Source organism: Ursus americanus, chromosome 4, assembly GCF_024610735.1.
Source record: "Ursus americanus isolate L20-20 chromosome 4, mUrsAme1.1.p, whole genome shotgun sequence".
NCBI classification, from domain to species: domain Eukaryota; kingdom Metazoa; phylum Chordata; class Mammalia; order Carnivora; family Ursidae; genus Ursus; species Ursus americanus.
Window position 1 is genome coordinate 42,488,153 of NC_142130.1, and position 24,462 is coordinate 42,512,614.

A 24,462-nucleotide genomic window follows, 5' to 3' on the forward strand; every position below is an offset into this window, starting at 1 on the left:
ATTAAGGAGGTTTTTGGATCCATGGTACTCACTTCCTGGATGTTACTTTCACTGAAATACATGAGTTTAGATTAGGAAAACTAAGAATGAATCTCTAGATGAGTTGACAGAGAACGTAGCTATTCATTTACGTTGTAGTCTGTGGTCCTCTATGGCAATCCACAGCTGCACGTGTTGCTAGCTACATGTTTTTACCTTCTCATGACCTGCTTGATTCTCTTGTTCCCTCTTAGTGAGAGCTGGAGACAGCTTAAGGTAAAGCTGTAGATGTTTACGTGGTTTCTTAGCAAGAAGCTACTGCACACACTGTTCAGATACTGGGGGAAATGAAGACCAAGACTTCATATAGCTTTAATAGGTTATTCAGGCTCCTGGGACGAAAACAGAAGCAGTATGGTAGCATAATTTTGGAAACAGATAGTCCTGAGTTCAAATCCCAGGTCTGCTACTTGGAAGCTGTGTGACTTTTGTCAAATTACTTTTCCTGTCTGAACTTCTCTGATCCTTCGTTTTCTCATCTGTAACATGGAGATAATCACAATTGCTACAGAGAGGGAGTGGCGTGACTTAGGCAGTATGACATGTGGGGCTGTAGGTGCAAGAATTTGTGGCACTTCTGGGCCCAGCATGTCAGCACCCACCTCAGTTGGCCCCTAATTTCTTCTGACCATATGGTTGTAAGAAAAGCCCCCACAGGGTCAGTCCCCTGAACTTTTCAGCTCAACATTCACCTTCTGATTACAGGCCTAGGAACTTGTGATGTAAGACACAATTATCCTTGTTGCTAACTTCAAGAATTAGAGTGACTTTCCTCCAGACATCCTAGTTTCCATGAGTAAACCACTCTCAACTTATTATTATCCATGAGTTTAGCTAAACCTTTGTGATATTGTGTCTGTGATCAACCTTTAATGACTTTTATAAGTTTTCTGCCTACTGTGTCACGTAGTTTTTTACTTTGTTTTAAACGCTTTCTTTTGAAGAGGAATAAGATGACCTCTAATTCACATATTTAGAACTGGATAAACAAATCTATATTCACTTTACCCAAGCCTTTCATTTCCTTATAGACATGTACCATATCCGTTTCTGGATTTGATCATTAGGAATGGAAATCATTGTCTTATATCATGGTTATCTCATTGATTCTGAGCTTTCTCCTGTCCGTGTGTATGTGTGTATGCGTGCACCGAGGCACTCCGTCCAGAAACGTTGTCCCACAATGGGCTGCCACTGGCTTCTTCCAGAGCTGTTGTGACTTAACTCTCCCCTTCCTCTGTCAAAATTATATAGTAAGGAGGCTTTGGGCTCTAACCAGAATTATCTTGATGTGAATGCAATTATATTTGGGCCAAGGTTCAGCTTACAAGCAGCTGGCAAAATGTTCAATCAACATGACCGAAAGGAAGAATGGTAACAGGAAATGTGATTCTGTCTGTAGCAAAGTGAGAAACTCACTTTAAGGAAAAGGTAGAGACCGAAATTGTCACTCATTTTGGAGATCCTAAGGAAGAGGTACAAGGCAATGCTTGCCTCGCCAGTTTGTCCCACTGGAACTGGAAGCTGGACTTGGCACTCTCAGGGGCCCAGAACCAAGGTTCGGTTGGTTCTAGCTGAACTGTGTTGCAGGGAGAGGCTGGGGCTACCATTTCCACAATGCCAGCAGAAATCTGCCACTAAAAACCCTACAACTACCTCTCCATTAGCATCGCTAGCACGAAGTAAGATTTGAACTTTATGTGACTCATTGTGAGTGGGCGGCAGCCTACTGTGGAGGCAGTCTGTGAACCCAAGGTCAACATCCCCGGTGAGAAATCCCTGCTGGTAGCAAGTCATACAACCAGTCAGCACTGAGATAAGGAGATCCGAATCCCCCTGAGCTTTGTCAGAGCCTTTTCTGCTTTGTTTCCAATCCTGTTTCTAAGCATATTTGGTAAACTGTTTGGCCTGTACCAGGCACCATAGTCTTCAGGAAATAGGAATGTCTTACAGGTGTACAGTGCTTTAGAGGACACTTTTACATAGATCATGTGCCCAACTCTGTTCATGTGCCCATTTTATGGATGAGGAAAACTGATTAAATTAAACTCTGTGTACCAGTGTAGCCAGGAAATCATAGTGCAAGGATGATCTCACAATACTAAGTTTTATGTCCTTTTCATTTCACCACCACATGATAACCAGGTCATCTCTGGACACCAACAATAGACTTTCTTCCACTTTCCCCTGAATGTATCATATTATCCTTGCTTCTACCAAATTTGATCTGAACTGTTTGGGACAATGGTAAGGCTCATGCGATCATCCTGAAGATGGGACCGTTTAATACCCAGAATAGCAATAACACAGAGATTTCCCTGAGTTCTGCAACATCCACACCCTGTGGAGAACATCCAGTAAGCCCAGGATCAACTTTCTGTGTGGACATTCAATCCAGAGAGGAAGTCCTTTTCTTCTTTTCCTGACTTCCTTTCCATAGTCAGATCCCACTCCCACTCCTTCAAACATGTTCCAGTGTTATTTTAATAACTGAAAGGCATCTGTACCTTCCATCTTTCTGTGCCCTTCCCTTCTTCCTAAGGAGCAGAATCTCTGAATGATACTAGTAAGTTCTGAAAAGCCATAGCGGGGTAGATAATGGGTAAAGATCATTGCGTTTCAGCTCCCAGATCCATTACACTCCCGCCTTTCACCAACATGCAGAGTGTTGTGTTTTTTTTTTCTAACAGAATAAATTAAATATGAAAGAGAAGGACTAATGTAATTCAAATTAAACATGTTAATGACCCTATTTTTCCATTTGGTAACTAGACCGGATGTGGTGGAATGCCAGTTTTTTACTGAGCCTGTAATTTAAAACTTTCAACAAGGACACTTTTTTTCCCCTTTTATTTCCATTCTCCACTCCCACCCCCTTTTACTCGGACAGACACTCCTTACTGTCCAATTAGTTTTGGAACATGAAAACTGTCCTCACTGCTGCCTGGAGTCATAGGGGACCTGGGGTGGTTTATCTCTGTAGGAAGGCTTGTAAATCTCCGGTTTCACTGGCAGTTACCCTGCCAGAGCTCTTTGCTGTCCGGGGCTGCGGGCGGGTGGGCAGGCAAGGAGGTGGCGGGTGCGTTTCACGAACCTCCTCTCTGGCCCCGATCGTTTTGTGATCGTTTTGTTCTGTGTGTACACGCTTGCTGCTTTAGGCAGAACTTGGACATTCAGATTCAGGAACGGAAGAGCTTGAAGTTTTTAACCCTGCAAATAGCCATCCGTTCCAGAGACAGTTTTTCAAGGAGTCACAGCCATGTCCTGAGAGCTTGTTACCATCCAAACTGAAAGCCTAACAGACTCAGTGTGCCCCAGACAGCTCCCCAGTTTACTACCTCTGCTGCTCTCCTCCAAGTCACTTTTGTCCCCCTTGCAGCCCAGGAGTAGTCATTTGCCCCAGCACCTCCCAACCCTTCTTCAGAAGACAGGACTGCACCAAATGAAGCCCTTCCTCTCCTCCACAACTCACATTTGCCACCTGTCTACTACATTAGTTAGCTACCGAGTCTGACTTTCCTCCAAAGCGTGCAGGTTTAATCCCCGATTTCTCTTCCCCCCCAGATCTGATGTCCCTTTGACATTTTACCTGCTAGAACTGGCTCTATCATATTTCTTTTACTTTGGTCACTTTCCAGTGTTTAAAGGAAAAACTCTTTGATCTGAACACATTTCGGGTTTGTTTTTTGGTTTTTGGTTTTTATTTTTCCAGTTTCCCTGAGAGGGAGGAATGAAGGGGAGAGGGGGCTCTGGCCCTGTTACTTCCTGTTTGTTTTTGTTCTGGAGAATGCAGACCATCTGTGTCTCTCACAAGCCAGTCGACAGCCATCGTGCTGATTCTGATATTTAACTTAGTTTTTCCCTCATTTCTCTCTAAATAGTTTTCTATTCCTCCTCCCAAAACTCCTAAGCCCCTCATTAAATCTTTCTTCCTGAAATTTCTTATCTTAATAGTACCTCTGAATACATTTCAGTCTCCATTAAGGCCAGGATTCAAATTAAGTAAACAATAATGGGAGAGAAAAAAAGAGGCAGGGGGAGGGAGGAAGCAGTAGGCACAAGGAGAGAAAAAAAAGTAGGTTCACTTTTTGACACTGGATTTCATAAATTCTCAGATCCAATTCCTGTGTCCTAGTCTCCATTGCGGGACTGCAGCCTCACCTGTCAGGTGGACTTGGCGTTTTCTGAAGAAACATCTGTGACTATTAGGTCTCTTTAAGAGTGACCTAGAGGAGTCCCTCCCTACCATATTTTTCCAGCCACACACTTTGGTTAAGGTTGTACTTTCTCATAATAATTCAGATGGTTATTGCCCAGAACTAGTGGAGATCTTCTCACTTTTCTGTGGGCTGCCCTGTGAATCCCATCAAGTAGTCACCCTACATAAAAGTCCTGTGTTCTTTCTTTGCTTCTTTTTCATGCAGTTTCACCAACCAGGGTCTCTTAACTAGATCCCCTTCGGGTAGATGACCCTAACTCTGTAACTTAACGAAAATTTAACTTTTTCATAGTACAGTTTAATGGGCCAGTTCCTGCGAAGCCAATTTCCACCTTCATTTCCAATGAAGGAACTTAAGACACAATATTATATTCCCCCATCCGTATTTTTAAAAAATCAAAGGACTTTGATTTTTTTTTTTCCCTTTAATTCCTAAGGTCAGGATTAAAAAGCTTAAATGAATTCCAGGTTTCCAACCCCCAGAATCATATTTCAGCTGGTTCAAGTCTACAGCATGCTATCTGCAGTCCACTGGTGGAGGGCTAGTGCTTGTGGCCTTCACGGAGGACTGGACATAGTGTAAGCCTGGCAGCTTTCTGGAGCTGTGGGCTTGCTTTCCCGTCTCCATTCCTTCGGCCGCTTCTGCTTGTGCCTGCTGTAGTGCCTTCAGCCATGAACACACCATTTAATCAGTGGTGTATTTAAATGGACCTGGTACAGTCAGCAATACTGAGGCCAAAATCGATTGGCTATTTTTAAAAGACAAAAAAAAAAAAAAAAAAAAAAGGACAGAAAATTGCTCTTTTAATCTAGGTAAATCAAATCGTGCCTGCCTGCTTTCCACCTGTAGCTAAGTGTAGGCAAGTGCATTCAAATTGATGATAGTACTTCTTTGTGCTTCTTTATTCATACTTACCCACTTGGGGTAAAAGCACCAGGTATCTTCAGAACTGAGTCTTCACATTCGCATGAGAAAGCTTGTGCTCTTTTTCTCTTGGAAAAAAAAAATTATCTTCCCTTTTGCCCTTAGAAGATTTGAATAAAAACAGAATACATTCAACCTTTTCTGCCTTTTTGTTTTTTTCCTGCCATGAAATCATATCTGACTGTGACATCACAGTGTGTTGCTTTGGGCAGCCCTGTGATGTATGAAGGCGAGGACCTTAATTGGGTTAACAGAGCACACCAGGAGCCATGGCAGCCGAGCGCTGCTCTCCCACTAGGCAGTTCTCTGCTTTAGGCAGTGAGAAAGAAGCAGAGACCAGCTTGGGAGGAGCTCTTTTTCCCACGGATTGTTGTGTTTTTTTGTTTTTAAACTCTGGGGCTTTCTCTTCTTTTAGTATATTACTAACCAATGAAATTAATTTTTAAAAAGAAAACGGCTTTGTTTTTCAAACTGCAAGGGGGGGGCGGGGAGGTGGGAATGTGCTGGCAGATTTGTTCTATAGCATTGATTTGTAACCAACAAAGGAAATGTCTACTTATGAGACACAAATCAATGCAACCAGACTGTGAAAGTGCAAACAGAGATGTGAGAAAATTATTCAATCATTAGTCTTCTATGGAATTTGAAAACGTGGAGTCTTTTGATGGAAAGAGAAAGAAAGAAAGAAAGAAAGAAAGAAAGAAAGAAAGAAAGAAAGAAAGAAAGAAAGAAAGAAAGAAAGAAAGAAAGAAAGAGAGAGAGAGAGAGAGAGAGAGAGAGGGAGGGAGGGAGGAAGGAAGGAAGGAAGAGAAAGAAAGAAAGCAAGAAAGAAAAAGAAAGAAAGAAAGAAAAGAAAGAAAGAAAAAATAACTAGAAGAAAGGAAGAAGGCAGGACATGACAACTGGTTCTAATTTTGTCAAGGTTTTTCTCTCACGATTATGGAAAGGTCAGGCAAGGTTATGAGATTCCTAAAAGATTAACAATGTTGTGAATGAATTTTGGAACTCATTAACCATGTCCTCAGATGATGTTGTGGAAAACTGGTAGAAGACCAGTTTATGCCTGAATTTCTACTTTAGTCTGCAGTAACCTTGACTGCTGTAAAATAGACACTTTCTTGCAAACTGTCTTTATCCAAAAATAATCTGTAACATGTAGCCCTAGGTCTTACATAGTATTTTTAATTGTATAAACACGTTACAAAAATTAACAAATCAAACAAGTAAAAAATGTAACTCTAGAAAGCTAAAGATATTTATTTTGTAAAACTTCACCAGTTCAGACCCACTAGGAAATAGACAACTCATCTGAATTCGCTGAAAGTATGAATCCTCGTGGAGTACTTTTATGTAGTCTGAACTGAGATTTCAAAGTGTTAACAGAGTCTCTTGAGAACTGACTTCAAAATAAGAATTATCAGTAGCTTATCAGTAATGTGTATTTTAAAATATTTAAAAAGTTTCCCCCCCTCTTATAAGTTAAACATGGTTCTCCCTTTTCCTTCCCCAACTATCTTTTTTTTTTTTTTAAGATTTTATTTATTTATTTGAGAGAGAGACCAAGAGAGCGAGAGCACAAGCAGGCAGAGGGAGAAGCAGTCTCCCCACTGAGAAGGGAGCCTGATTCCGGGCTGGATCCCAGGGCCCTGAGATCATGACCTGAGCTGAAGGCAGACACTTAACGGACTGAGCCACCCAGGTGCCCTCCTTCCCCAACAATCTTAACACTGTTTTCTTAGAGAACTAAAAATCTCTATTGCTTAAAAATCTCTATTTTCAGAGATAGGGAAAAGGTAAATTTCAACACAATCCCTATCCTAACTATCACAGATTGTGAATTATGCTGATTTGCCCTTGGGGGAAAGGGAGAAAAGATGATCAGATGTTACTTTTCTGAACACTTAAATTAATATAAATAGCTTCACAATTTTTTTTTAAATCTTTTCATGGGATTCAATAAGGCCAGAGTCCTGTTCAAAATCTACGGAAAAACTGGAAGTCCAGAGAAATGTTTTAATTTGATGATTTATTTTTGCTTCCATCCCTATGATGAATTTCCAAGACTCTCACCTTGCCATAAAAAGTGTAACATCTCTTTACTTCTCAAAGTTATCATGTTAGTCACATTGCCTACATAAATCAAGTGAGTGAAGTGGAATGGATCAGAAACCTACAAGTAAAGTAAACAAGAACTGATTACTGAGGGGCCCCTGGGTGGCTCAGTTGGTTAAGCAGCCGACTCTTGATTTCAGCTCAGGTCATGAACTCAGGGGCATGAGATTGAGCCTTGTTCTGATCTCAGGGTAATGAGATCGAGCCCCACATGGGGCTCCTTGCTCGGCGTGGAGCCTGCTTGAGATTCTCCCTCTCCCTTTGCCCCTCCCCCCTTCTCTCTCTCTCAAAAAAATAATAAAATAAAATAAAAAAAGAACGGATTACTGAACAATTACTTTGTTGGGGTGTTTTTTTTTTTTTAAGATTTATTTATTTATTTGAGAGAGAGAGAGTGCGCGAGGCCGAGAGGGGCAGAGGGAGAAGGAGAGAGAATCTTGCCACACTCCCCATGGAGTGTGGAGCCCAAAACAGGGCTCGATCCCACACCCCTGAGATCATGACCTGAGCCGAAACCAAGAGTCTGTCACCCAAGCGACTGAACCACCCAGGCACCCCAACTGAGCAACTTCTTTGAAAATAAGAACGCTTGCAATAAAAGAGCATAAATGTCACACTCTTGTTACACAATAACACCTCCAAGTTTGATTTCTGGCAGTTCAGACTCCTGAATTACAGCCCTTAACAAAGCAGTAAATAAAGACCTCCAAACACCCAAGTGAGTGTCCCAAAGTCTCTGACCAAACCCTGCTTTCAAGCAATATTGTCTCTGTAGCACTCATTTACCTGGCATTCCAACCCAAAGTAGACTAGAAAGTATATCTAGCATAGACGTTTGGAAGGAGAAGGTTCTTAAAAATGGAGGTGGTGACGCCAGTGAGCTACAGCAGTGGACAGTGGGCTGCAGCTTAGCCTATGGCCGTTAGACTGAACAATAAGGGATGGGTCCAATTCTCAAGAAAAATAAAGGTGTATTACTGAGAAACAGGAGCAAAGAGTATTCACAAGGATGACCCTGTATCATATGAAAAAATGTAAATGATATCAGCATCTCTGTTTATAAAAACAGGTATGTATAAAAGTTTTCCATGGAAAAAAAGTATAAAATATGGTTTATTGCTTAAAGAGGTAAGTTTATGTCATTAAAAAATATATATATATGGGACATTTCATTCCCCAGTATGGTTTGTTGTTGTTGTTGTTGTTCTTTTTTTTTTTTTTTTCAATTTGAAAAAGATTGAGTTTTGCGGTAACATTAAAAGCCTAGAATCTAGCCAGAACTACTCAAGAAAAACACCTTAGAAGGAAGGCTGTTTATTCTTGAACATTTTTTCAAGTCCAGACCTTTTAAAATAAAGATGTTCGCTGTCATTGATCTTGGTTGTATAATGTACGGTGTCATCTGGAGTTAGGCACAGTTGCTCCTATTCAGCTGGTTTACTTTGTAATGCGTCATTATAAGTGACCAAAAACATGGTACAGGAAGTTGTTTGTGTGTTTTTTCATTGCTTATGCAACTTCCAAGCAGAAAATGTTCTTGAGACCAGATGGTAAAGAACAGTCAAGTGCAAGTTCTATTCTCCAGATGTATTGATGTTTCATGTCTTCTTGAAGCCAGTTCAAATACATTTGTAAATTCAAGTCTTAACTTCCAGTAACCCTTTCACTTCTGCTAGCCCCTATTTCAATGGACAAAGAATTGGGCTGGAATATTTAATTACAGGCTCTCTGAAGCCAGCTGTACCGTGGCGTGGCAATGCCACGGCCGCATACATCAGCTAAGTAAGCGTCGATCACACATGCTTTGGCACGCATGTAGTCACTGTGCTACAGTGATGGCCGTGTGTTTATGTTTATGGGACCAAACCTCTTTTCAACTTTATCCTTTCCAATAGTGCACTTTGTAAAGACAATTAAAACCACACACACACACACACACACACACACACACACACACACACATTTACCCAGTGTTTCTACTTGGCATGTGGGTGGTTTTTTGTTTTTTTTAATCTGCTCAGCAATTTGGGAGTTTGCTTGGAACACAGATGAGTTAAGATAAAAAGCTGTTTTTCAAAAAATGTCCCTAGTAAGTAAAAATGAAGATACTATATCTGAATGAATGTGAAAAGTTGTCCCCTTGTATATTTTTAAAGCTTCCCAAACCATCCCCAGTTCTCAGCCAAACACAGCCTACCCAGATTGTCTTTAGGAAAGTAGCAATTCACAGAGATTTGCAGTGAACCGTGCATCAAACTGCACTCTCTTCAGTTCCTGCTCACAGCTCCACCATTTTAGAATATGGTGAGATATGCCAGAGCCCTACCATCTGTTTAATGGGCTAATTATGTTTACCACATGCCTACTTCACAGGAATACCATGAGTGAGGTTGCCAAACATCATACAAATATATATGTTTGTATATATAGATATAAAAATACACACATAAATAAAATCATATACATATATAACAGCATCCAGCATTTCTGAGCTTCATTCTATCTTTTACTATCAGAATATATCATGGCCCATCACTTAAGCCCAGCTAGGCACTGTCAGAGTTTATCCTAATTCATGGCGTGGCCATCGGACCAAGGGGGTTTGGGGGCAGATGAAATTCGGATTCTATACACATACCTCTGCCTGCCTATTTTCACTGTGCCCCGTAGTCTCCCCATTAAAATCTTGACATTTTAGCTTCATAATTAGTACAGTCAAACTTTATGACACTATATGTTGCTATATGCAATGTCTTAACTCCTTCTTTTAAGAAAGAGTATTTCTTTTATTTTATTTTATAAAGAAAAGAAAAGAAAAGAAAAAAGAATAGGAAAAAGAAGGGTCAGGCCATTCAAAAACAATCTCTTCTGTACAAGGCTACAACTTCCCTTTACAAGGCCACAACTTTTATTTACAAGGCTACAACTTTTTTCTTATGTACCACGGCTCCTATATTGGACTGTTCCTAAAGCCCTTTTTCCTTTTATGAGGACCTTGCAGCTTTAAACAATCTTTTTCTCTGGTGTTCTCTGAGCACTTTCTAGATAGGTGTCCTCAGTAACTCCAGTCATCATGTGGGCTACTTATCACTCGCCAGCCATGAAAGTTATCTCTGGGTCCCAAGTTGAGTCAACCTAAGTTGCTTCTTGGAAATGGGGCATGAGCTAGGTGGGTCGTGAAAGATAGGAGGAATCTTGGGCAGGGAAGGAGGCAAATGGAAGGCATTCTAGGTGACAGGAATTAGACCAGCAGAAGAACAGGAGAGAGATGGAAAAGAGCGAGTCATGAGTAACTGCAGTGCCTAGTCAGGATATGATATAAACTCCAGGTACTGGGTTTTCTGTGTGGCTCCTTTGTCTATGTAAAGCTGGCTCAGCAAGCTCTGGGCCTCCTTGGCATCCAGGCTGCAGTGGCCTGAGGAATATTGGGAGAAATAGCCACGTCTGTACACAGACTATAAACCCCATATGTAGCATTCGCTTTGAGAATGAAAAACAGTAACAACAGATGAAACTATCATTGATATAACATTTTATTTGGTCTTTTCTAAGATACAGGAGTATTTTAAAAAGCTTTTCTTTTTCCCTGAGTATAACAGTGTTTTCTTACATTGCTTTAACTGAAGTAAATTATTCAAACAGAGCTGTTTTGTTTTATTTGTTTGTTTTTGTTTTTGCAGCTTTATGCTTACCAGGGATTTCAACAAGTTGAAAGAGAAAAAAATAGCCAGGACATAAATATAGAAATAACCCAATCAGATAAGCTTGCATGAGCATGAGTGAGGGCCTGTGATGAGGATGAGGAAGAACATTCCTCACAGCCAGGACGATCATGTTTTTATTCAGTGTGTAAAACTGACTGAGAAGAGATATTGACATAGAAAAAAAGGGAGAATTATTCCCCTGTCATTTTCCCACATATACAAGGAAAAAAGTGACACCTAGAACCCAGGAACCTAAACCAAAACCAAACCACATAGACACAGATCGGGAGAAAGCAACGTGCTCACCACAATGAGAGGAGGGGGACACTCTGTCATCTTGCCTTACTTAAAAATCAGCAAATGTTAAACTGGAAAGAAACTTAAAGAACCATCTAATCCAACACTCCCATTTTACGGATGAGGAAGGTGAGGTGAGGCTCAAGAGACGTTTCATGTCTTGTAAGATCATGCAGCAGTTGACAAACATGGCTGGGGACCTAGGTCCTCTAATTTATAGTCAGATGTCTTCCAGCTGAGCCACTCTGCCATTTCTTCAGTTTCTCTGAAACTGGTTTAGAGAATTCTAACTTTGCCTTATCCCACCAATGTTGCTTTGTGTCTCTTAATTGTCAACGAGCATCTCGGATAATTGCTTTGGACTGAAGTTGACTTTATAATAATGGACTGTTGGATTCTTATAAATGATTCTAAAAATTAAGATGGGTTCTCAGAAGTATTCTCAGTATTCTACAAATAGGGAGAAGCTCACTAGATAAACATCTATGACTCTTTTTCATAAGAATCTTAGCATTCCTGTAAACATGGCGTGATCATATTATTTTAAAAAGTTTCTGGAGTTCCAGACATTTGTCGGGGTACATAAAGCAGACCAGATCTGCTCATTTACCCCCTCCGAATTGTCCCTGAGATGTTCTTAAACTGCTGTGCCTTTATAAGGACGTCATCCCCACTGCCATCGGTATCACCAGCGCCTACCATCAGCAGCATGGCCAGTCACTGCATACTGACTGCCTATCAGGTTCAAAAAAAAAAAAAAAAAAAAAGCTATGCTTGGTTTTACTGATACTTCATTCAGTGTTAGAGGCGAAAGAGCATGGTGAGAGCCTGGCATAGCTCAGCTCCCGTCTGTGAATAAAGAATACATCGCTGACAATAGGTATTCAATAAATGCGTCATGAAAGGGGGTGGGGGGAGCATCCACCCTTTCTCTTTAAAAAAAAAGAAAAACTCTAGATCATTTGAAGATATGAACTCTAAGCTTCTGATACAATGTCATGTGGTTTATTGCACCACATATGGTTATTATGATCTAGTTGTCAGCAACAATCCAGAAATACTCTTATTATTGCAATGCAAACAATATAATAATCCATTTGTACATGTTAAATGTGTCTGGCCCACCGAGTCATTGCTCAAGTGCCAAACACACCACTGTGAAGGCACTGGCTGATGTAGTGCCCTGAAATTTCAGGTACGTGTAATCACCTCACAAACACGTAGGAGAGGCTGGTTTGTGAGGCCAAGGGGAGAAGAGGCAAACACCCGGCTCTTCCAGAAGCAGGACTCGTTCAGTGATATAGTCACAGTAGTTAGAGGGGGAAGACTTTTACGAAGAAAACAGTGGTGTCTCATGGCTGTCTTTATTAAAACATTTAGTCAACCGTGTACTAACTCTAAGATCAATTGACTTCAGTAAATTGTGAATGAAATAAGCAGAAGATTCGAGCCCCATCGGCCACATCCCACCATGTGGTCCTGTTGTTATGTGAGGTGATTTAGTGGTGAAGATCCCTTCTGTTGTTCTGCATTTGTGTATTTGTGAGAAAAACCTAGAACTCATTTCCTCCAGAAGCCACATGCATATGGCGCATAGCAAAGACCATCAGAGAACAGCGGTGCAGGTTTCATTATGCCCTGCAGCCCGGTTTGCAAGTGGGGATAAGAAACCATTAGTAATTTTCCTTCTTCTTCCTCTCTCTTGTCTTCTTTTTTCTTCTTTCTCTTCTTTCTTCTATTTAAAACTCTTTTGCTTATGGAACTTAGAAAGTATTCTAAAAGGAAAATAGGCAGAGTAATTCCTATTTGGAGGGAAGACACACCATTTTGACCTATAACTATATCCATATGCCTTTTTTATATCGCTAAACAACTGATGAGCAGCAGAAGAGCCAGGCCCTGGTCTTCAAAGTGGTGTTTCCAAGGACATTCTTTGGTTTGAACCAGCCTCGTCCACCGCTTCATGTTATCAAACAATCAAAACAGAGAAGAAAGTTTTCCTTCTGTAGTCCTGGCCCAAGTGAGGGGCAGGATGTAGCCACCATCTGTAATTTTCTGTGAAGTCCTCCCTTGGTCCAATTTACGTGATATCTAGAGTTATGGGGCTCCTGGGAATGCACACTCAAAAAATAATGCCTGGGATGATTGTTCTTAGGTTGGCCATGATGAGGCAGTGAGGAACTGAAGACATGCATGTTGCAAATTTATATGATTTTCCCTCATGCACTTTTCACTTGCTCTCTGGAGCCTAATCTTTTTTTTTCCTGACATGGGTGGTTTAAAGGAAAACTCACCTTTATAATTTTCGAGTCATTTTTTTCAGCCTGTCCTATTACTTGCTTTTTGGTAATCACCTTAACGGGTGGCTGAGTGGGGATCGTGTATGAAAAGACCTCATCGTGTCTTACAAGGCAGAGATCATGCTCATGGGAAAAATACAAGCCTTCAGATGCAGGGTTCTCTCTCCAAAGCAAGCGGCTCAGGTTACAGTGTCTGACACTGTATCACCTCCATAGTGGGCCGCTGCAGCTGGGTTTCCAGTTGCTTTTCACTCTCTGGAATTTTATGCAATGACTGTAGCCAAGAACCTTTGGAATATCTCTCTCTGGTCAAGCAAAAAGGGTACGAGAAAAAGTCCTTTGAAAATTAAACCTAGCTGGTGCTAGCTAGTAGCCAATCCAGTGAGACTTCTGGCCCACCTCCTACCCCTTAGACCCTGCCTTTATCTTGGGGTTTGGGGGCTTTTATACAGTCGTAGAGTGGTAGAGAAGGTATCTGTCTGGTGTGTTTAGGGCTTCTTGCTATTTCAAATTCTTTGAAGAAGAATGCTTGTTTCCTTCAGTTTATTAAACTAGCTCGGTTAAACATACCAGTCATCAAGCCCTGTGATGCATGATTACTCGGTGTATTTAAAAAAAAAAAATCAATTGTGCTGTCCCCTTTCTCCCTCTGCCTCGTCCCTGTCTGTCTCACTTTACTGTGAGGCACTGGGAGTAGAGTGTGTGTGTGTGTGTGTGTGTGTGTGTGTGTGTGTGTGTGTCTGGGAGGAAGACAGACTCCCTACCTGTAAATGGTTTGCTATTATTAGACGTTCAGTTACCAGGGGTTATGTAAGACAATTGAAGCTCTGTTTTTTAACAGAGACATGATTCATGCCGCTTGTAGTAACAGTAACCACCTCCGAACGAGACAGAAACCAGACGCAGACAAAGGCTGGAGAAATCAATGCCGACTCGGTACAGCCATTCTGCTGATACCCTCTGCCTTTCAATCAGAGCAGCACTTAGGTTATCAGGAGAGGAGGCGCCTGCTCATTCTGGGTCTTTCCTGTCTCCTGGGGCTGCCAGGTAAAATCATGTGGGCTGGAGAGGCATGCAAGAGAAAACCGGGCCTTGGGAGCAGAGCTGTCTGAACTTCCTCCCCAGCTCCCTGGACATACTGTCCCCAGGGTCTCCCCAGTGTTTCAGATACACCTGGAGGAACAGGGATTGTCATCTGCACTGGCTCAGAAACCTCTGGAACTTGGAGGTTTGGCTCACCCACTCAAGTAACTTTGCTCGAGTGACGCTCTGCAGCGGGCTGGGAGAGGAGGGGACAGAGTGGCATTTGACTGATTTATGACAGCTTCTCCCAAAACCTGAATGGAAATGGACCAGGCTGTCAGCTCCCACACACCCAGGGGACCCATTCCTAATTCTTCCAGTACTCATTCTTTGAGACTACAATGATTCAGTACTTCACAGAATGCAAAGTACTTCCACATGCTCAGCTTACTTTAGCCTCACAACTTTATAAGATAGGCAGAGCACACATTTTTAATCAATACTGTTTTACAGGTGAGAGGTTTTACAGCTGGAAGGTAATTACGCCATTCATTGATTCCTTGCTCTTGATTTTATAAGGTTCAGAAAAATTGACTTGACCATGGTCACACGGCTGGCTAGTTCTTATCAGATCCAGAAGACGAGGCAAGATCTTCTGATTCTGCACCTAGTTCTCTGCTCCTCAGATTTGCCACAGATCTCTTTGGCAGCCATGGTATTTTTAGCGGAAAAAGGGGGGGGGGATTTTCTTCTGAAAACCTAGGTTTCAGAGTAAGCTTTACTGCTCATTGTCGGGGCCACTTAAATCTTTCTCCCCCACTTTAATCTTCCCATCTATGTGACTCATGATGGGGGGAGCTCATTTTCAGAGAGTGTCCATGAAAGTATGAAAATACCGCATAACCTTTCATGTGTCAAAATCAATGTAATGCACGGCCAGTAGTATCCCCCTGTCTCTGCCACAGGTGACATCCTGGGGAGAGATGCAGAGATCTCAGACTGGACCCAGAACATTAAAGTAAACACCTTTTTGTACTACAAAAAGAAGAAACTAAGATATTTTACTGTAGAAACTGTCCACGGCTCTCAGAAAACAGCAGCCTTGACCCGGTGCCCTGTCACACACCCAAAAGGCAGCCCACCATTCATTTTCACTCTCGAAGGTGTAAATTGTCCAGAAAGACAACTCTAAACAGGAGCATGGCAGAAAATATCAAAGCCATATAGCTTCACCGACCCAATTAACTCCCGCAATAAAAATTCCAGCTTTAAAAATATTCCTTTATTGATTACTACTACTAATAAATACTCTAATACATTCTTAGGAATTTTAACTAAGGACCAACACAGAATTTTCTCGTACAGAATTTTTACCATTATCCTACTATTTTCACACATTACATAATACAGTCTCTACCTATTGTAAAGTAAACATAAGTAAACATTCTCATTTATAAATAGTTTTTAACTAAATCTTTTGTTTGTATAACATTTTTTACCCAGGAAGGTAGCAAAATACTTCCCAGACTATACTTTAATTAAATGCATTTCCTCTTTTGCTAAAACATGAAAATCATTTGTTGCTGCAGTTTAAAGGAAGAAAGCCGTACTATCTTCTCTCACATAATAGAACTCCCTGACTAGGCATCAAGAGACAAAATTTCTAGTCCTAGCCTCACTATGAACTCACTCTTAGGGAACCTGTTCAGACCCAACCTCAGATAACATCTAATCTGAAAAACTCAAAGCCCTTTAATATCTGGTTAATGCGCACTTGCCTGGGGTGGATAGTTACTGTGTGCTCTTATGTGCTGTGGCAGTAAAAGAAGTTTATGGGAAAGATGGAATTCATTGTTTGGGGGGGTCGCATGTTGTGCTGCTGGTAGCCAAGCTGCCTTGACTCCATATTTTGAAGGGCAGGAGTTGAAGGCAGGGCAAAGCACTCTATGTGATGATTAATCTAGTACTATTATGAATGGATATGTCATCGACTACAGAGAAGATATCATTAATGGAACCAAGGGAAGGAGAAAGATCAGAAGTAAAGAGGGTAACCTCCAAGATAGGAAGAGAATGTGGAAAGAGGTATAGATACATCAAGGAAACAAAATGATGAAAGCTCAGAGATATTGGGCAAGGAGATGAGGGCCAGTAAGCTTACCACACTTGGTGGTCTAGATCGTCTTACCAATGTAGGAGGCAAGGTCATGAACTGAAGAAGAGAATAGAGAATGGATACTTGGAGAATGGAGAATGAATATCTACTTGACAAAGTAGGACATACTAAGAAAAACTACCATAGGCTTGTATTTAGAAGCAACCCTAAGCAGAAGTGAGGGTCCAGATGACATACATGTGTCAGGTTTTGTACTGAGAGCGGGAGAGAATGTTAAGTGGTGATATGGATTCATGGTTGAAGAACATGAGAAAAGACCCTGTATACAGAAGGTCAGGGAGCAAGGAAATCTGGAGGGTTATTGAGAACAGTGTTGAAGTGGTTGATCATGGAGTAAGGTCAGGCTGGACAAAGACATCCAATGAAGCCAGCAGGAGCCAACTAATGGGCCAGGAGAAAAGAGGGGATTCCTTAGGCACTGAGGAAGGGGAGTTCTCAAGCTGTGACTGGAATACTTGATCTCAAATGTGAAGCTTGGAAAGAGTACATTGGAATGAAGATGAGGGCTACAAAGTAGCTGGAGAGGATAGTAGTAAAGATCTATGGAGAAAATGGAGTTTTATATTGAAGCATCAATCAACGTAGAGAGGAAAAAATAAATCAAATGTAGAAGGTTTTGGAGAAAGTTAAAAACAGGTTCAAGAAGGCAGCAGAGGACCGTGATGGAGAGTCTAGTACAAACCTCTAGCGAGGACCTCGCTGAGTAGGGGTGGGATGCAGGCAGGAGAGCGCAAGCTAGGTGTAGGTTAAGACATAGAGCACCGTGCTTAAAACCTGGCCTTAAAGCCCTGCTTTGCTGCCTCCTGGCTTTATGATCTACGGTAAATATTTTTACCTTTCCTAAATGTCAGTTTTCTCATCTATAAAATCAGATTAAAATTCCGACCCCCTAATGGGTGTTTATAAGAAATAAACTTAAACAGGGGCGGCTGGGTGGCTCGTTTGGTGAAGCGTCTGCCCTCAGCTCCAGTCATGATCCCGGATCCTGGGATTGAACCCCACATTGGGCTCCCTGCTCCCTGCCTGCTTCTCCCTCTCCTCCTCACTTGTATTCTCTCGCTCTGTTGCTATCTCTGTCTCTCTCTCTCAAATAAATAAAATCTTTAAAGAAGAAGGAAGGAAGGAAGGAAGGAAGGAAGGAAGGAAGGAAGGAAGGAAGGAAGGGAGGGAGAGAGAAGGAAGGAAGAAAGTTAAACAATGTATGGCAAGTGCCATGTACAATACCTGCCACCCAGTGAGCATTTAGTGAATGGTCCTGTGGAGGTGATAGAAGCAGGAAAAGGAGAATGATGTTTACCTTGGAGACAGTGGCGGTGTGCTCTCCAGGGTAATGTCATTTTGATGTTTCTTGGTACCTGTTTCTCCATTTAGCCACAAACAATAATGGCTAGTCCAGAAAACACACTCGGTGCAAGAAGCAAGGAATAGATAACTTTGATATAACACAACGTGCTGTACCATAAATCGTGTCCATGTTGGAATCCTCATTACATAGTTTAAAATGACCTTATAACCAGGACCTGTGGCAGGCTTTGTGATCAGGAAGATTCCAGTGTCAAGTGACTTAGAGAAGGAGTTCCCATCACCAGTTATTCATTAAAGCCAGAAAAATTATTACCATCAGTATATGTATGTCTACATATGTGTATATGATATGTATGTATGTATTGAAATAGATATCTCTCACCTGATGCCAAAGATCTCTTATTTTAAAAACAAGAATCAACTGTACCTGATAGCTCTAAGTCTCCTGGGACATGCAAGTGTTATTAACGGTTTGTGAATTGTCAAAGAGAAACCAAGAGGTCTCTATGGAGAAAATTAACATAGATTTAATGTGACAAACAGCAGGACCTTCTATTGGCAGGGCCATCCCAGGGGTCTTCAAGCCATCAGAGGTATTTCTTCTGGACATGGGTATTAACTAGTGGTTAATTAAAGAGCTAAATTTTTTTAAAGGAGCTAAAATATTTTAAAGTAAAACATTTCTTATAGCATTGGAAAGCTGAAGATGGGGTTGATGATTAGCTTGTCTGGCCATGATGCCTTTGGTGCCTTCTTCATTAAATGGTTTTTCTCACCACTTTCCAGAGAGGTGGTGTTAGTGATGTAGACTTGGGAATTCATTTCAGGTAATTAGTTAAAAAGTTAAAAGTCAAATAGATTTCTTTACCGGTGTAATGGTTTAACAGGTTGATGAGCTACTTAATTCCCACGTCTTTCTTCTCGGGGGACTGTTAGAGTTTTAAGGGCCCTTAAAAATAATAAAATCCACATTTTCTTACAGATGGGATAGCTAAGCCACATAGAGGTTAAATGTCTCATCCAAGGTCATCCAGCTAGTTCTATCACTTTCTCTTTTCATCCTCTTATTCCCCTTAACTCTCCCTCCTTTTTTCTCTCACCAATATTTTGTGCCCTACCACTACCTCTCTGCTGATTATGTCTTAGACTCACCCTGCCTTTACAAAATTTCCAATGCCTCAGATTATGAGACAGTGAGTCTTTGCCAATTAGTAAACCTTTGCCACTAATTCGTCACTACATTTGGGGCAAAGAAAGGAGGAAAGTGGAACAATTTTAAATTTACTGTGATCTTTGAGACAGCTTTATCTACACCTGGGAATTGCTGTTAGACAATTAAGGTTAGTAAAGCTCATTGAATCTCTCAGAGGAAAGGTGTTATTTGAATTATTACCAGATAATTATTGTTAAAAATAACAATAATGTAAAAAATAGGAACTTTGCATGTTAGAGACATTATCATTTTAATTTCCAATGGGGGTTAGTAGAGCCCTGGGGGATCTAGGAACATATTTTTTTCCATAATGTGCTCTATGCCAGAAACTCCTTGAATTCTGTCTAATGCCTGATGACCTGACAAACTGGCCCAGAATCAGAAGCCAGTCGTGCCGTGTGAGCTGTTAGCCAAGTTATTCAACAGAAATGCTCCTTCGAAAACAGTAGGAAGGCGAGTGTCAGACATAAGACCTGTGGTACCCAGTCCAGTGTCATCAGTATCACCTGGGAGCTTTCTAGAAATGCAGAATCACAGACTCAATCCCAGACATGCTGAATCAGAAATCCTGCATGATTCATTTGTTCATTAGAGTCTGAGAAGACCGATAAAAGATGTTCTTATCTTCAAATAGAAAGGAGTTAGAAAGGAGCTCTACTTCCTGATTCTGAAAGAGTTCCTTCACCTGAGGTCTGTGCTCCCAGTCTGAATCATCATGGGAATAGCATAAGCGTCTTTCTTGTGCTGAGGTCACAGTGGGAACTAGGAATGTGTCGTGCTGTGTTGGAACAGTGGTTGTATAGTTAGAAACAAACAAACAAACAAACAAAAAAACAAAAACAAAACAACATCCCCCTCCCCGCAGACTTAAAGTCAGAGAGATCTGCTCAGATCTGACCTTGAATTCTGACCTCACTATCCACAAAATGGATACTTGAGCTGTCTTTATCTCACTTTTCCTCATCTGTAAAATGGGCATGCTAATTTTGCTCTGACATTGCTCTGAGGATTCAGTGAGAATGTATTTACACGTAAAAATTCCCCCATGCAGTCCCTGACAAAATGTAGACATCTAACAAATGGTAGCTATGATTGTTACTATTACCTTTTTTGTAAGCGTTCGTCACGAAAGCCCCATCTGTCATTTCAGAATGATTTGGTGTGATTTCCAAAGAATGAAAAGAGCCACACTGAAATGAGACCTCCACAGAAAATTCCTTGCGGTGATGTGTGGCAGTGTGTTACATAACAGCTCTGCTCTCTGAGGGCTTCCAAGAGAGAGCTGCAGAGACGTCAACAATAAAACAGACTGGAATGGAAATGACCCACTGTCTCCTCTGCCTCTGACACCATCAAGAACGTTGCCAGCTGGGTTCCAAGAGCAGATTCTTTATTACAGTGATGATGTAAGAGGCAGGGAGAACAGCTGGATTTCCAGACTCTGGGAAGAATGTGTAGCCCCAGCAGCCTCTCAGAATTATCTTTTGACTTAAAAACTGTGTACATTGGATATGGGAGTCATTGCAGTAGAATAAATATGAAACCTCATGAAGTCATTTTCACGGAGTCTTTTTTAGAGCATACCCACCCTTTAAGCAATAAAACGTGACACACTAGGCAGTAGTTCTGATTAATAGACCCCTAGGTGTGTGCTGAGGCGTGCGGGGAAGTAAGGAGAGGGGAGAGGGGACCGTTTGCCAAAAAATGAAAGGAAGATTATAGCAGTGGGATGTGGGGCTGGGAAGGAGGAGTTTGATTAAAGGACAGAAAGATTATGTCTCCATTTAATTATAAAATGCGCAATTTAAACCAAATGTTAGGCATATTTAAAATGTACACTTCCGTAATTACACAATGGATTTGTATGCTTCCCGGTGATTTTTCATTGCAATGTACTAGACATATCGGTCAGTGATATCCTTTATCATTTTAATGGAGTTGCCAGGGGGAGAAAAGAGAAGGAAGCTGTGTCTGGTGAAGTGTTGATAACCTGTCCAGCCATAAGATGGTTTAGCAAGAACTATAGAGAGCTCTTGAGCCCAATTTGCTGTTTATGTGGCTACTGGGGTGTTGCTATTGAATGGATGTCTCAGTGCATAGCATGGCTCCTCCACACTGGCCAAAAAGAATCTGATTGGTAGTACCAAGTCTTTCCTCTGGTGAGTAACAGTAAGTAAGTACTCGCCTGGGAAAAGCAGATGAAGTCTTGTCGTACTGTAGGCTAACATTTAAGAACTGAGCTTTTCTAGCCAAGTAAACACTACTGAGATTCCCTAGAAAAGTCTGGTTTTCTCACCTAGGTAAACGCCGTTATCCCCACATGTTTTTTTTTTTTTTTTTTTTTTGCGGGGGGGGGGCTTTTCATCTCTGGGCGAGAGGAAAGGATTCTGTTTGAGGATGAGGATAGAAAGGAGATTTAACAACGAACACCTCTATCATGAGAGGTTAAGAAGAGAAGAAAAGGGAAGAGACTTGGGAGCACTCGTCTATGCATTTCCTCAAGTAAATTGGTGATACAGTGAAAGAAGAATCAGTGAAAATTTAAACAAACTTATAGGATCAATCCCAGGCAAAACTACGTGGAGAAGATGCACAGACATGGGTCGCATCATAGCAGGACCACCAATGGCTTATGCTTCCAAGAGTCAGAATTTCACCATAGAATTGCTGTGGCGTGTTTCCACCAAGAACTTCAGCTGAACCCACTGCTTTCCTAAAGCATGAGAAATTCCTTCATCCTGGTTTTCACCCTGAGTTTATCACCCCAGTGGTATTTGCAATATTGTCATAATTGTTTCTGCTGACAGTATTAGAAAGGTTTTTGCCTCCTTGTTTTTTAAATCCACCCTCATTTTTTAACATTATTTATCTACAAAAGGATAGTTATTATTTCAGTTTATTGAAGTGAATAAGTGAAACAAATTTCTCTATCTTTTGACCCCAGTGTATCCTTGCTGGCTGTGTACCCCATGAACCCCTCACTCTCTCTGGCCTGGTCACCGTGGATGGTCTGCTGGGTCTGTTGGTGTCAAGCAAGCACTGATGGATATTTAAAGATCTGTGACCTTTTCTATCAGTTATTGCTGCTTGGCCAGGAGCAAGGATGTGGCCTTGAGCGAGTCAGTTCCCTTAATCTCATCTGAAAAATGAGAGGCGATGAGCTTTCAGGTCTTTCCAATTCAGTCTCAGTTTCCATGACTCTAAGCAAGAATCTTGATTCCTTTTAACTTTGGTTCAGGAGACATCAGCCAAGCACAAATCTCTGTGCAAGGCATTGCATACTATAGGGCACACAAAGTAAACATTGTCTCCGCTTCCTAGGGGCTTATGGAGAGGGGAGCCAGATTACACAAATGATCGTTAGAGTCCATAGAACAGGCCAAGGGAGTAGTGCAGAAAGTGCTGGAGGACTCAACCAGGGCACTTTCCTTTGGGAGAGGCTTCATAAATGATGTGGCATTTGGATGGAAAAGAGTGGGACTTTGCTGCAATATGGAATGGACTGTAAAGAGTGGAAATTAGACTGTGTCTATATCGTAGGGGCTTTGAATGCCAAACTGAGAAGTTTGAATTTAGTCCAGTAGGCAAAGAGCAAAGGAATGATACATTTAGAATGGTACTTAGGAAAAATTAATGTGATATTGAGGTGAGGGATGAGCTGAAGGTAAAAAGAACCCTGGAAGAAGGGAAACCATGGGGAGGCTCTCACGAAAGTCCTGGCACAGGTGACAAAGGGGATAAGTAGGTGCTGGGAGAGAAAGTAGGTACTGATTGAGGAAGCACAGCCTCCAGTCTCTTGGCAGCTGATTGGATATGAGAAGCAAAGGAAAAGGAGGAATTGAAGATGACTCCTCCATGGTAGGACCAAATAACTGGGTGAAGATGGTGGGAAATGGGCCATGGCAGGAAATGGGAACATATTTTGAGGGAGAGACAATGATTTCTGTTTTAAACTTTCTAAATTAGAAGTGCCTGTGAGGCATTTGATGGAGGTGTGAGCTTCTCAGAGATAGAGGCCCTGTCTTACGCATCTTTTCCAGGTGCCTGATAGATGCAGTGCAAACACTGAATGAATGAATGAATGAATGAATGAGCTAATGAATGAATGAACCAATAACCAGAGGTTTTTAAGAATGTGGATCTGGAGCTCTGCAGACAAAGAGGAGCTAAAGATAGCCATGTGGGTGTTCTCTATGGAGAAGTAATTGTTGAGGTCATGCAGGGTGGGTGTAGGCAAAGACTGAGAAGAGAATCTTGAGGAATATCTACATTTAGGGAATAGGAGAATGAGGATGAGCCAGTAAAGGAGGCAGAAGAGAGAGCTGAGGTGGAAGGAAAGTCAGATAATGCAGGGTCCCAGTGAGAAGGGAGGACAGTTTTGGGAATAACGTGGTCATCGGGGCTTGGCGTGGCCAAAAGGGAAAGGCCTGGGTGAGGACCTCTGGGTATGAGGCTGGAGACAGACAGCGGTCAGCCGTGCGGCCCCTAAGGCTGGGAGCCACTGTTAGAGGACACAGGAGATGGCGGAGACTTTGTAGTGAGAGGCAGAGGCCCAGCGGGAGCGCAGAACTCGGCCAGGTCAGCGGTGTTTTCAGAGCAGGTAAGAACTAGGTGCTAAAGCAGGAGAGACAACAGTGGAGTCAAGAACATCAGCAGAAGCGTTGGCTGTGGCAAGGTTGGGGACACTGCCCCCCACCCCCACCCTCCACCTCGGCTCCCATCTCCCCACCACGAAATCCACTCGGTCCGCACAGACAGGGTGCTGTTGAAGATCTCACGCCACCCCCGCCCTCAGGTGCACAGACTGAGAGTGGAGCCAGGCGACATCCTCTCTTCTGCCTCGGCGTCCCCTGGTGGGCCGCTGTCTGGTGCAAAGGTGCAGGACCGGACCGTCGCCCAAGTCCCGCGGTTCTGTCTCCGTCAACGTGACAGCTCACCATCACCTGTCATTTAACGCCTTCTCTTTCTTCCTTGTCTGCTCTAGATGCAGCCGCTCTCTGTCCCCTGCCCCAATGAACATCTGCACTGCGCCCAAGCCTTGGAGTGATTTACCTGAAGAGTGACACCATTTCTTTGGAAACTACTGTGAGTACATTAAGCCCCCAATGAAAGGCTTCTCAGTTCACTTAGTTTAATTAAAACAACAACA

At 42.0% G+C, this 24,462-nt stretch overlaps 1 protein-coding gene across 40 annotated transcripts in view; it reads left to right on the top strand.

The window, feature by feature from the left end:
- ZBTB20 (zinc finger and BTB domain containing 20) overlaps positions 1-24,462 on the top strand; it is a 771,855-nt gene that overhangs the window by 678,523 nt on the left and 68,870 nt on the right. For all 40 annotated transcript variants that reach the window (XM_087861260.1, XM_087861259.1, XM_087861245.1 and 37 more), the window contains one exon: positions 24,298-24,398. The gene's annotated coding sequence lies outside the window, so the exon portion shown is untranslated. The remainder of the gene's footprint in view (positions 1-24,297; positions 24,399-24,462) is intronic.